This window comes from Lactuca virosa, chromosome 4 (assembly GCF_052849685.1).
Source record: "Lactuca virosa cultivar CGN04683 chromosome 4, Lactuca_virosa_CGN04683_v6, whole genome shotgun sequence".
NCBI lineage: Eukaryota > Viridiplantae > Streptophyta > Magnoliopsida > Asterales > Asteraceae > Lactuca > Lactuca virosa.
The window spans coordinates 380,022,978-380,038,139 of record NC_136429.1 but is presented as its reverse complement, the minus strand read 5'-3'; positions in this window follow the sequence as shown (position 1 = coordinate 380,038,139).

Below are 15,162 nucleotides of genomic sequence, written 5' to 3'. Positions count from 1 at the left end.
AATCAGTGCTGGCTTGGCCAAGCACTCACATGTATCATCTTTAAATCATCGAGGGGCCCACAGATATCGCTTTTATCCCGAAGGTAAAAGGAATGGATAAACTTCGACTCATATGGCTTGTTCTACTACTTGTTGAATCATACACAAAGGCACGTTTTATAACATCGAGTTACCAATGCGTTTTCGTGCAATCAATGTATAACCAACTCATAGTAAGAACTCATATCTCTAGGTTTGAAGAATATAAGATATTATCGTCTCATGATCACTCGTGATAAAATCCATGAAGTGATTAAAATGAGTGCGGGTTGAATCCAATACTCAGAACTTATGAGCACTTATGAGTGTTGTAGCACCACTTTTGTCCACCAACTTGGACCTCTACAAACCAACCCATGACAGTCTTGATTCATATCTACTTCCAACATATGACCGACTGTGGATGGTTTGAATAACTTAATCATTCAGGAAGAGCGACTTAGTTATTCTGGAAGTCAAAACATGCAAAGTGAAACACAAGAATAAATGAATCAAATATGGTATCAAACCCTATGAATATAAATAAACACTTTTATTTATCACCATACTGATTACTCATTATTCATTGTTTCGGTTTTATCAACTTTGTACTTGAATTAAAAACACTAGTTGTCCCATGCTCCAAGCATGTACACTATGTTTTTCTTAAACAATAGCTTTGCCATACACCAAGTATGCACTCTATGTTTGTCTATGATCCTTACTTTGTGAAATAAACCAATTGAACATAATTTCAATGATTCTAATTTCACACTCCCAAATCCTTATCGAAAAATGTGAGAATTTCAAATTCCTATCATTTATCAAAATCTGTTTAGATTTTAAACTTATATGCACTGACCCTCCTGTAATGAATATGTACAAAGACACAAAGACTTGTCAACAGTCATTATAAGGTATTCCAATGGAGATCAACTCCATGGAAACTAAGTCTCATATTCAAAGTACATTGCTTTGGACATGCTTCTTGCATTAAGTTTTCTAATCTTACACAGATTGAATAATTTCTAACTTTGAAACATTTCCATATTCCATTTTGACTATCACTTCTGAACCAGAGTTGCCTCCTTACAGATTATGTCAATATGGTCCTTCCAGAATTAACATTATACTTCCAACTGTCCTTGAGCAACCAATCTTTGGTAAACCTTAGATTGTCCTCGACAATTGCTTAATCATTTTAGTCATATCCAATTCTAGACCATTTCCCTTCATAATGCCCCAGGCATTTGGAAAATTTTAGAAAGGATGAATATAGCACATGTAATCGATCCTATATCCGAAGCATATGGGACACGATTCATGATGTCTCACATAAAGACTAAACCAGTCTTTTGCTATAATATTTCCATTTCAATTTTCCAAGTTCTCAAAATTCAGATTATGAAAAGGGATGCCGTAATGATAATCGAATTTTAGAACGCAAATAATGGACCCATATATAGAATTTCCTTATATTAAGCCATTCCAACATGAAATTCATATATATATCCTTGATTAAATACGATTAAAATCTCAATCTAACCTCACGAATTGAAACTTTTTGTTTTCTATAATTAACATTGCTACCTTGCAACCTTTGTCATAATTATCATGCTCCCACTAACATGATGATTATTAGCATAACACTTATGCTCCCACTAGCTTTGACATGTACTCAGAAATCAGCTGACTTTCTTACCAAAGTTCAGATTTCTGATACTAGATTGTTTTGATAAAACTTTATCAAAATCATACACCTCTCTTAGATAGTTCACATGTATGTCTAAACAATTTTAGAACTATGAAAAGGGATGCCGTAATCATAGTCTCAATTATTTAGACCTTTGCCACTTCTCACAAGTCCATGTTAGTGTGCCGGTAAACCACACACGCTGCACTAACGACTTTAAGAATGCAAATATCACAATTGCTATCTAGCTAAAATCTACTTAGTGAAAGTGTTTCCTCACCATCATTTTCATGAATCGGAGAGAAACCTTATGACACTTAGATTTAATAGTGTATGTGTTCTTATCCATGTGAATTTGTCAAAACCATAATCACAAGACAAAGTTAGTGACAAATCCAAACTCATATTGATTAAACTTGTGCAATCTTAAATTCTTGCCATTTGGCAGCTCAGGTGCCTGCCATTGCTTCCAAGTAGTTGTGCAACCAATTGAGAACTCTCAGAACTCCTATGCAAAGGCAACTTGAATAGGCACAAAAATTTCAACACGATAGGTTATAAACCTCAAGTCGTGTGCTAGTGAAGTACTTTAGGTTTTATTCTTGATTAAGTCTTGAAACTTTCAAGAGCTTTAAGACTCCCACTGGCCTCTTGACATATAAGACTCCCTTGTCAAATATTCAAGAGATAGTGCGGATTCTTTATCAAGACTAACACTTTACACAATTGGCCTAAGTTGGTCTCTATTTTATCCAAAACATCACAACTTACCAATTTCAAATGTACAAGAGTAGATAACCTTTTACTCTTACATTTGACTAGTGTTACCAAACCCTCTTTAAGATATGTCACTCAAGTTACAATCTTGGAGTATGACTCTAAGAATTGTTTTGGAACGAAGAATGACTCATCTTTTTGATTTAACCATTTCAACAATTCATGACTCCTCTTCTTAGTCATATGAATGCACTAAGATGACTTTAGAGGACCAATTGTGATATGGTATCTTAATCATTAAGATGATCATAAACATGATACTAAAGTACTCTCGCATATTTTCAGATTTGAAAAACTTTTATCTTTCTGCCATACTTTGATTCTTCTTATTCGTTCTGTCTCACATTGAAACTTCTCCAATGCTACAGACTTATACTTAAACTTATAAGTATAACCATATTTACTGAACTTAAGTAAATCATGACGAAAAGTCTTCTTGATCTTTTGTGGTGGACTTGACCAGTGCACAAGAATGTGTACTCGATCCCTTAGTCCTTTCCTTATTCACATAAGGAATTAGTCTTAATTTTCCAAGCTGAAAGTTCTCATTCATCATACTATACAACTTGCATGATTCTAAGTTTCGGTCCAATTGAACCTTGGGTGATTAGAATCTTTCCTTATTTGGTAATACTAGACACTACCACAACCGAAAGAATCAAATCCATTTTTCCAATATTGCTATCAATGGAATCTTATAAGCAACAACTTTTCACAAATGCCATTGTAAGGATACATAAAATAAATAAAATCAAAACATTTTTCCTTTATTTTACAACCTTGCGGAAAAACTTATCCTTATAATCCATATGAAAACCTTGTTGTTATCTAATCCTAAGCAATATAAATATCATAACTCTTAAGTAATAGCCCAAAATTCTGATCACCGAACCATGCGATTGAAATCCATCTTCGCGATCAGAATCAGCATGTACTTAATAGAGTTAGACAATGGACTTTACCTGAAGTAGAGCCAAACTTATTGACTTTAACATCCTTAGGTAAATTTGGCAGCTTCGTAACCAATGCCCCTTCCTTTGGCAATAGTTACCTATGGACCCTTGATAATGGGACTATCTCAGACTGCGCCTCTCTATTTACCATTGGGTCAACCGAGTTGACTATGGCCGATCCCTTTCCATTGGGAAGAGAGAGCTTTACTGGATATCCAATGTCATCATTGTCAATGTCCATAGCGTTTTAGGAAGTTGATCTTAGCAAATAGATAAGATCATTAAGGGTCTTGTCTTAGTCTGTTTCATAGGATTCCCAAAAGAACTCACTATGTGACTTAGAAAGTAGTTGAGCCACCAACTTTCTCAAGACTTTGACACCCAACTCTCCCGGCTTGTCAATATGTGACTACATCTCCAAGATGTGATCACACCTAGACCTTACCTTGCCAACAGGGCTTGAGTGACCTTAAACTTTTTAGGAACTTCTGGGTTAGGGAGAATAATTAGAGGAGGTAAAAGAAGTATGATATCCATGGGACATCATGTTCATTTAGGTAAGCTTGTTTCAAGAGATTTGGGAAGATCATAAATGTCTAGACCAGACATCTTTTTGGGAGATATTCAAGATAGTTGATTTAAAGTCCTTAATATGACACCCAATATGAAATATTAAGGCTAGGACCCAACAAACTATTTTATAACTTAGAAGAGGGATGCCGTAATCCAAGCTATAAAATATTTGAAGGTAGGTGAATGACGATTCACCAATTTCCACCATGAAAAACGAAATAATTTATTAGGTTTTAATTGGATTTGAAAGTCCTAGATCTTTGAGATTCATTGAACTGTTCAAAGGCATGTTTCAATCTCGAGTGTGCCCTTCAGGTTTTGTGACTGGGATGCCGAGGATCACAAAACAAGGTGTGAATAACCATGCAAATATACTTGGTACCCTTAATATTTACCCCTTAATCAGTGTGCCGGTTAACCACACACGCTCCACCGATGCTATGATAAATATTAAGTTACCCTTTGCCTACCTTGTTAAGTGCAGGTTAGTGTGCCGGTTAACCACACACGCTCCACTAACGACTTAAGCAAAGTGCAAAGTGTAATTTCATGGGTTAGCACCAAATTCACATTTTCCTAAGTAACTAAGATTGGGTATTAATAAGAGTTTAGTTACTTAGTATTTATCATTAATACTTTTAATGAAAGGAGAATTATAGTCCTTGTCCTACCCGTTCGGCTAACGACCCTCCACCAGTCAAGGAAGCGGTGGGTGAGAGTGGACACCCATTAAACTGCCATTTTATAGGCAGTAACCTTATACCCCCCCTTATATACCGGCTTAGTGAATGAGGCCTACTAATGGTAAGACTGACTTTACTCTTATACATATATATAAATATTATTAACTTATAATATTATAAAGTATAAGGGTTGAATTTTAACTTTTAAAATTCTAAGGGCTAACTTGGAATTAAAGTATTCATAAGTGAAAACTTTTCAAATTCCAAAACTTGAGGGCAAGTTTTGAAACTATTCAAAACTAATTAAATCCATAACTTATGAGTTTAAAGTAGTTTTAATTAAAAAAAAAACTCTTCAAGTTCCATAACCTGAGGACAAGTTATGGAAGACTTTAAACTAATTAATAAAAAAAAATAACTTTTTTTTATTGTAACTTATGGAACTAATTAAGGTTACACTTTTTTTTTTAATTTAATGAAGAGACTCTTGAACCTCCATAACTTGAGGACAAGTTATGGAGTCATAAAACCATTTAATTAGAACTAGACTCTTCATTTTGTAACCTTTGCCAACTTTTATGAGTTTTATGATTCTAAAATGTGACTTTTCATCTAACTTGAGGACAAGTTACAAAAACACACTTTGGAATCAACTCTTAGATTAAAATGGATTGAAAACAACTATTTCACACAACTTTTCTATTAATCTAAGAACCTCATAAGAACAAGATAATTCAAATCATCAATCTTCAAGAAATTAGCATGAACATACAAAGTAATACAAATCTTGAAATTATGACAATTATCTTAGAAATTGGATTAGCATGAACATTACCACATCAAAAACAAGTTTATAAGTCCAAAAACATCTTAGGGTAATGTTCCTAGTCCAATTCTAGCCAAAACAATCGAATATATGCATCCAACTCGATTTTTCAGCTACTTTTGCAAGTATAACAAGAAAACAAGCCTAGGCTCTGATACCACTGTTGGGTTATGAGCATTCTAACACTCCTAAGTGTACATGCAACCCTAAATACCTTGGATCTATGTTTTCTCTATTATACATACAATTATGAACATCCAAGGTATTATCCTAATCTAGCATACAAAATAATAAATATAACAAGATAGAATACATACCTCTTTGATGTAGAATGTCTTCATGAAGCTTGAGTGCCTAGTGCCCCAAGTGTGACACCTCAAATGGTTCACACAACACCAAATACACTTGGAATAACTTGAGAGAAACTTGAACACTCCTTGAAATCGTCTAGCCCTCACACTCACACATTAGTGCACGATTTCTTGAGCCATGGGATTCTTTTATATGGTGGCTATTAGGGTTACACCATGTAACTCATAACTTTACCCATTCCTTATGCTCCATGGATTTTAACCTCCATGGAGTATCCATGGGTCACCCCATGGACTTAGTCCAACATAAGGAATCTTGGATCACAAGCCCACATATATAAGAATGAATGATTTACACAATCAACCCATATATTTAATTAGTCTCCTTTTGATCACTTAATTAATTCCAAATTAATTCTTGATCAATACTAATTAAATAACCTTATTAATATATTAGAACTTATAATATATTAACCAACCTTAAGTGTTATTTCTCTCATTATAGTCTATCCAAATGCATGATGCCATGCAACCCAAATGGACCATGCCGGGTCGGGTCAAGTCTTACCAATTATAGTTATGGACTTAGACATTAATCCAACAGTCTCCCACTTGGATAAGTCTAAAACTATTATTGCGTATGACTTCAGGAACCGATCAGCAATCGTAGCTCTCAAAAGCTTCTGTCGAACTCTGACCTTGTCGATGAACTCTGACCTTTGTCAATGACTTGTCCATTATATAAGGGATCATATATTCCTCCATTCTAGATATCATATGGACTGAGACATGGATTATCAATCATTCTCTCTGTCCATTTGTTGTTTCCCGATTTCCGATTCATGATGACTGACTGATTGAACAAATCAAATCAGTGCTGGCTTGGCCAAGCACTCACATGTATCATCTTTAAATCATCGAGGGGCCCACATATATCGCTTTTATCCTGAAGGTAAAAGGAATGGATAAACTTCGACTCATATGGCTTGTTCTACTACTTGTTGAATCATACACAAAGGCACGTTTTATAACATCGAGTTACCAATGCGTTTTCGTGCAATCAATGTATAACCAACTCATAGTAAGAACTCATATCTCTAGGTTTGAAGAATATAAGATATTATCGTCTCATGATCACTCGTGATAAAATCCATGAAGTGATTCAAATGAGCGCGGGTTGAATTCAATACTCAGAACTTATGAGCACTCATGAGTGTTGTAGCACCACTTTTGTCCACCAACTTGGACCTCTACAAACCAACCCATGACAGTCTTGATTCATATCTACTTCCAACATATGACCGACTGTGGATGGTTTGAATAACTTAATCATTCAGGAAGAGCGACTTAGTTATTCTGGAAGTCAAAACATGCAAAGTGAAACACAAGAATAAATGAATCAAATATGGTATCAAACCCTATGAATATAAATAAACACTTTTATTTATCACCATACTGATTACTCATTATTCATTGTTTCGGTGTTATCAACTTTATACTTGAATTAAAAACACTAGTTGTCCCATGCTCCAAGCATGTACACTATGTTTTTCTTAAACAATAGCTTTGCCATACACCAAGTATGCACTCTATGTTTGTCTATGATCCTTACTTTGTGAAATAAACCAATTGAACATAATTTCAATGATTCTAATTTCACACTCCCAAATCCTTATCGAAAAATGTGAGAATTTCAAATTCCTATCATTTATCAAAATCTGTTTAGATTTTAAACTTATATGTACTGACCCTCCTGTAATGAATATGTACAAAGACACAAAGACTTGTCAACAGTCATTATAAGGTATTCCAATGGAGATCAACTCCATGGAAACTAAGTCTCATATTCAAAGTACATTGCTTTGGACATGCTTCTTGCATTAAGTTTTCTAATCTTACACAGATTGAATAATTTCTAACTTTGAAACATTTCCATATTCCATTTTGACTATCACTTCTGAACCAGAGTTGCCTCCTTACAGATTATGTCAATATGGTCCTTCCAGAATTAACATTATACTTCCAACTGTCCTTGAGCAACCAATCTTTGGTAAACCTTAGATTGTCCTCGACAATTGCTTAATCATTTTAGTCATATCCAATTCTAGACCATTTCCCTTCATAATGCCCCAGGGATTTGGAAAATTTTAGAAAGGATGAATATAGCACATGTAATCGATCCTATATCCGAAGCATATGGGACACGATTCATGATGTCTCACATAAAGACTAAACCAGTCTTTTGCTATAATATTTCCATTTCAATTTTCCAAGTTCTCAAAATTCAGATTATGAAAAGGGATGCCGTAATGATAATCGAATTTTAGAACGCAAATAATGGACCCATATATAGAATTTCCTTATATTAAGCCATTCCAACATGAAATTCATATATATATCCTTGATTAAATACGATTAAAATCTCAATCTAACCTCACGAATTGAAACTTTTTGTTTTCTATAATTAACATTGCTACCTTGCAACCTTTGTCATAATTATCATGCTCCCACTAACATGATGATTATTAGCATAACACTTATGCTCCCACTAGCTTTGACATGTACTCAGAAATCAGCTGACTTTCTTACCAAAGTTCAGATTTCTGATACTAGATTGTTTTGATAAAACTTTATCAAAATCATACACCTCTCTTAGATAGTTCACATGTATGTCTAAACAATTTTAGAACTATGAAAAGGGATGCCGTAATCATAGTCTCAATTATTTAGACCTTTGCCACTTCTCACAAGTCCATGTTAGTGTGCCGGTAAACCACACACGCTGCACTAACGACTTTAAGAATGCAAATATCACAATTGCTATCTAGCTAAAATCTACTTAGTGAAAGTGTTTCCTCACCATCATTTTCATGAATCGGAGAGAAACCTTATGACACTTAGATTTAATAGTGTATGTGTTCTTATCCATGTGAATTTGTCAAAACCATAATCACAAGACAAAGTTAGTGACAAATCCAAACTCATATTGATTAAACTTGTGCAATCTTAAATTCTTGCCATTTGGCAGCTCAGGTGCCTGCCATTGCTTCCAAGTAGTTGTGCAACCAATTGAGAACTCTCAGAACTCCTATGCAAAGGCAACTTGAATAGGCACAAAAATTTCAACACGATAGGTTATAAACCTCAAGTCGTGTGCTAGTGAAGTACTTTAGGTTTTATTCTTGATTAAGTCTTGAAACTTTCAAGAGCTTTAAGACTCCCACTCGCCTCTTGACATATAAGACTCCCTTGTCAAATATTCAAGAGATAGTGCGGATTCTTTATCAAGACTAACACTTTACACAATTGGCCTAAGTTGGTCTCTGTTTTATCCAAAACATCACAACTTACCAATTTCAAATGTACAAGAGTAGATAACCTTTTACTCTTACATTTGACTAGTGTTACCAAACCCTCTTTAAGATATGTCACTGAAGTTACAATCTTGGAGTATGACTCTAAGAATTGTTTTGGAACGAAGAATGACTCATCTTTTTGATTTAACCATTTCAACAATTCATGACTCCTCTTCTTAGTCATATGAATGCACTAAGATGACTTTAGAGGACCAATTGTGATATGGTATCTTAATCATTAAGATGATCATAAACATGATACTAAAGTACTCTCGCATATTTTCAGATTTGAAAAACTTTTATCTTTCTGCCATACTTTGATTCTTCTTATTCGTTCTGTCTCACATTGAAACTTCTCCAATGCTACAGACTTATACTTAAACTTATAAGTATAACCATATTTACTGAACTTAAGTAAATCATGACGAAAAGTCTTCTTGATCTTTTGTGGTGGACTTGACCAGTGCACAAGAATGTGTACTCGATCCCTTAGTCCTTTCCTTATTCACATAAGGAATTAGTCTTAATTTTCCAAGCTGAAAGTTCTCATTCATCATACTATACAACTTGCATGATTCTAAGTTTCGATCCAATTGAACCTTGGGTGATTAGAATCTTTCCTTATTTGGTAATACTAGACACTACCACAACCGAAAGAATCAAATCCATTTTTCCAATATTGCTATCAATGGAATCTTATAAGCAACAACTTTTCACAAATGCCATTGTAAGGATACTTAAAATAAATAAAATCAAAACATTTTTCCTTTATTTTACAACCTTGCGGAAAAACTTATCCTTATAATCCATATGAAAACCTTGTTGTTATCTAATCCTAAGCAATATAAATATCATAACTCTTAAGTAATAGCCCAAAATTCTGATCACCGAACCATGCGATTGAAATCCATCTTCGCGATCAGAATCAGCATGTACTTAATAGAGTTAGACAATGGACTTTACCTGAAGTAGAGCCAAACTTATTGACTTTAACATCCTTAGGTAAATTTGGCAGCTTCGTAACCAATGCCCCTTCCTTTGGCAATAGTTACCTATGGACCCTTGATAATGGGACTATCTCAGACTGCGCCTCTCTATTTACCATTGGGTCAACCGAGTTGACTATGGCCGATCCCTTTCCATTGGGAAGAGAGAGCTTTACTGGATATCCAATGTCATCATTGTCAATGTCCATAGCGTTTTAGGAAGTTGATCTTAGCAAATAGATAAGATCATTAAGGGTCTTGTCTTAGTCTGTTTCATAGGATTCCCAAAAGAACTCACTATGTGACTTAGAAAGTAGTTGAGCCACCAACTTTCTCAAGACTTTGACACCCAACTCTCCCGGCTTGTCAATATGTGACTACATCTCCAAGATGTGATCACACCTAGACCTTGCCTTGCCAACAGGGCTTGAGTGACCTTAAACTTTTTAGGAACTTCTGGGTTAGGGAGAATAATTAGAGGAGGTAAAAGAAGTATGATATCCATGGGACATCATGTTCATTTAGGTAAGCTTGTTTCAAGAGATTTGGGAAGATCATAAATGTCTAGACCAGACATCTTTTTGGGAGATATTCAAGATAGTTGATTTAAAGTCCTTAATATGACACCCAATATGAAATATTAAGGCTAGGACCCAACAAACTATTTTATAACTTAGAAGAGGGATGCCGTAATCCAAGCTATAAAATATTTGAAGGTAGGTGAATGACGATTCACCAATTTCCACCATGAAAAACGAAATAATTTATTAGGTTTTAATTGGATTTGAAAGTCCTAGATCTTTGAGATTCATTGAACTGTTCAAAGGCATGTTTCAATCTCGAGTGTGCCCTTCAGGTTTTGTGACTGGGATGCCGAGGATCACAAAACAAGGTGTGAATAACCATGCAAATATACTTGGTACCCTTAATATTTACCCCTTAATCAGTGTGCCGGTTAACCACACACGCTCCACTGATGCTATGATAAATATTAAGTTACCCTTTGCCTACCTTGTTAAGTGCAGGTTAGTGTGCCGGTTAACCACACACGCTCCACTAACGACTTAAGCAAAGTGCAAAGTGTAATTTCATGGGTTAGCACCAAATTCACATTTTCCTAAGTAACTAAGATTGGGTATTAATAAGAGTTTAGTTACTTAGTATTTATCATTAATACTTTTAATGAAAGGAGAATTATAGTCCTTGTCCTACCCGTTCGGCTAACGACCCTCCACCAGTCAAGGAAGCGGTGGGTGAGAGTGGACACCCATTAAACTGCCATTTTATAGGCAGTAACCTTATACCCCCCCTTATATACCGGCTTAGTGAATGAGGCCTACTAATGGTAAGACTGACTTTACTCTTATACATATATATAAATATTATTAACTTATAATATTATAAAGTATAAGGGTTGAATTTTAACTTTTAAAATTCTAAGGGCTAACTTGGAATTAAAGTATTCATAAGTGAAAACTTTTCAAATTCCAAAACTTGAGGGCAAGTTTTGAAACTATTCAAAACTAATTAAATCCATAACTTATGAGTTTAAAGTAGTTTTAATTAAAAAAAAAACTCTTCAAGTTCCATAACCTGAGGACAAGTTATGGAAGACTTTAAACTAATTAATAAAAAAAAATAACTTTTTTTTATTGTAACTTATGGAACTAATTAAGGTTACACTTTTTTTTTTAATTTAATGAAGAGACTCTTGAACCTCCATAACTTGAGGACAAGTTATGGAGTCATAAAACCATTTAATTAGAACTAGACTCTTCATTTTGTAACCTTTGCCAACTTTTATGAGTTTTATGATTCTAAAATGTGACTTTTCATCTAACTTGAGGACAAGTTACAAAAACACACTTTGGAATCAACTCTTAGATTAAAATGGATTGAAAACAACTATTTCACACAACTTTTCTATTAATCTAAGAACCTCATAAGAACAAGATAATTCAAATCATCAATCTTCAAGAAATTAGCATGAACATACAAAGTAATACAAATCTTGAAATTATGACAATTATCTTAGAAATTGGATTAGCATGAACATTACCACATCAAAAACAAGTTTATAAGTCCAAAAACATCTTAGGGTAATGTTCCTAGTCCAATTCCAGCCAAAACAATCGAATATATGCATCCAACTCGATTTTTCAGCTACTTTTGCAAGTATAACAAGAAAACAAGCCTAGGCTCTGATACCACTGTTGGGTTATGAGCATTCTAACACTCCTAAGTGTACATGCAACCCTAAATACCTTGGATCTATGTTTTCTCTATTATACATACAATTATGAACATCCAAGGTATTATCCTAATCTAGCATACAAAATAATAAATATAACAAGATAGAATACATACCTCTTTGATGTAGAATGTCTTCATGAAGCTTGAGTGCCTAGTGCCCCAAGTGTGACACCTCAAATGGTTCACACAACACCAAATACACTTGGAATAACTTGAGAGAAACTTGAACACTCCTTGAAATCGTCTAGCCCTCACACTCACACATTAGTGCACAATTTCTTGAGCCATGGGATTCTTTTATATGGTGGCTATTAGGGTTACACCATGTAACTCATAACTTTACCCATTCCTTATGCTCCATGGATTTTAACCTCCATGGAGTATCCATGGGTCACCCCATGGACTTAGTCCAACATAAGGAATCTTGGATCACAAGCCCACATATATAAGAATGAATGATTTACACAATCAACCCATATATTTAATTAGTCTCCTTTTGATCACTTAATTAATTCCAAATTAATTCTTGATCAATACTAATTAAATAACCTTATTAATATATTAGAACTTATAATATATTAACCAACCTTAAGTGTTATTTCTCTCATTATAGTCTATCCAAATGCATGATGCCATGCAACCCAAATGGACCATGCCGGGTCGGGTCAAGTCTTACCAATTATAGTTATGGACTTAGACATTAATCCAACAGTCTCCCACTTGGATAAGTCTAAAACTATTATTGCGTATGACTTCAGGAACCGATCAGCAATCGTAGCTCTCAAAAGCTTCTGTCGAACTCTGACCTTGTCGATGAACTCTGACCTTTGTCAATGACTTGTCCATTATATAAGGGATCATATATTCCTCCATTCTAGATATCATATGGACTGAGACATGGATTATCAATCATTCTCTCTGTCCATTTGTTGTTTCCCGATTTCCGATTCATGATGACTGACTGATTGAACAAATCAAATCAGTGCTGGCTTGGCCAAGCACTCACATGTATCATCTTTAAATCATCGAGGGGCCCACATATATCGCTTTTATCCTGAAGGTAAAAGGAATGGATAAACTTCGACTCATATGGCTTGTTCTACTACTTGTTGAATCATACACAAAGGCATGTTTTATAACATCGAGTTACCAATGCGTTTTCGTGCAATCAATGTATAACCAACTCATAGTAAGAACTCATATCTCTAGGTTTGAAGAATATAAGATATTATCGTCTCATGATCACTCGTGATAAAATCCATGAAGTGATTCAAATGAGCGCGGGTTGAATTCAATACTCAGAACTTATGAGCACTCATGAGTGTTGTAGCACCACTTTTGTCCACCAACTTGGACCTCTACAAACCAACCCATGACAGTCTTGATTCATATCTACTTCCAACATATGACCGACTGTGGATGGTTTGAATAACTTAATCATTCAGGAAGAGCGACTTAGTTATTCTGGAAGTCAAAACATGCAAAGTGAAACACAAGAATAAATGAATCAAATATGGTATCAAACCCTATGAATATAAATAAACACTTTTATTTATCACCATACTGATTACTCATTATTCATTGTTTCGGTGTTATCAACTTTATACTTGAATTAAAAACACTAGTTGTCCCATGCTCCAAGCATGTACACTATGTTTTTCTTAAACAATAGCTTTGCCATACACCAAGTATGCACTCTATGTTTGTCTATGATCCTTACTTTGTGAAATAAACCAATTGAACATAATTTCAATGATTCTAATTTCACACTCCCAAATCCTTATCGAAAAATGTGAGAATTTCAAATTCCTATCATTTATCAAAATCTGTTTAGATTTTAAACTTATATGCACTGACCCTCCTGTAATGAATATGTACAAAGACACAAAGACTTGTCAACAGTCATTATAAGGTATTCCAATGGAGATCAACTCCATGGAAACTAAGTCTCATATTCAAAGTACATTGCTTTGGACATGCTTCTTGCATTAAGTTTTCTAATCTTACACAGATTGAATAATTTCTAACTTTGAAACATTTCCATATTCCATTTTGACTATCACTTCTGAACCAGAGTTGCCTCCTTACAGATTATGTCAATATGGTCCTTCCAGAATTAACATTATACTTCCAACTGTCCTTGAGCAACCAATCTTTGGTAAACCTTAGATTGTCCTCGACAATTGCTTAATCATTTTAGTCATATCCAATTCTAGACCTTTTCCCTTCATAATGCCCCAGGCATTTGGAAAATTTTAGAAAGGATGAATATAGCACATGTAATCGATCCTATATCCGAAGCATATGGGACACGATTCATGATGTCTCACATAAAGACTAAACCAGTCTTTTGCTATAATATTTCCATTTTAATTTGCCAAGTTCTCAAAATTCAGATTATGAAAAGGGATGTCGTAATCATAATCGAATTTTATAACGCAAATAATGGACCCATATGTAGAATTGAAATTCATATATATATTCCTTATATTAAGCCATTCCAACATGAAATTCATATATATATATCCTTGATTAAATACGATTAAAATCTCAATCTAAGCTTTTAGAATTGAAATGAAGTATAATTTCCTCTCCCTTAATTATAGCAAAACAACTTTTTCAACCCCTGCAACCTCACGAATTGAAACTTTTGTTTTCTATAATTAACATTGCTACCTTGCAACCTTTGTCATAATTATCATGCTCCCACTAACATGATGATTATTAGCATAA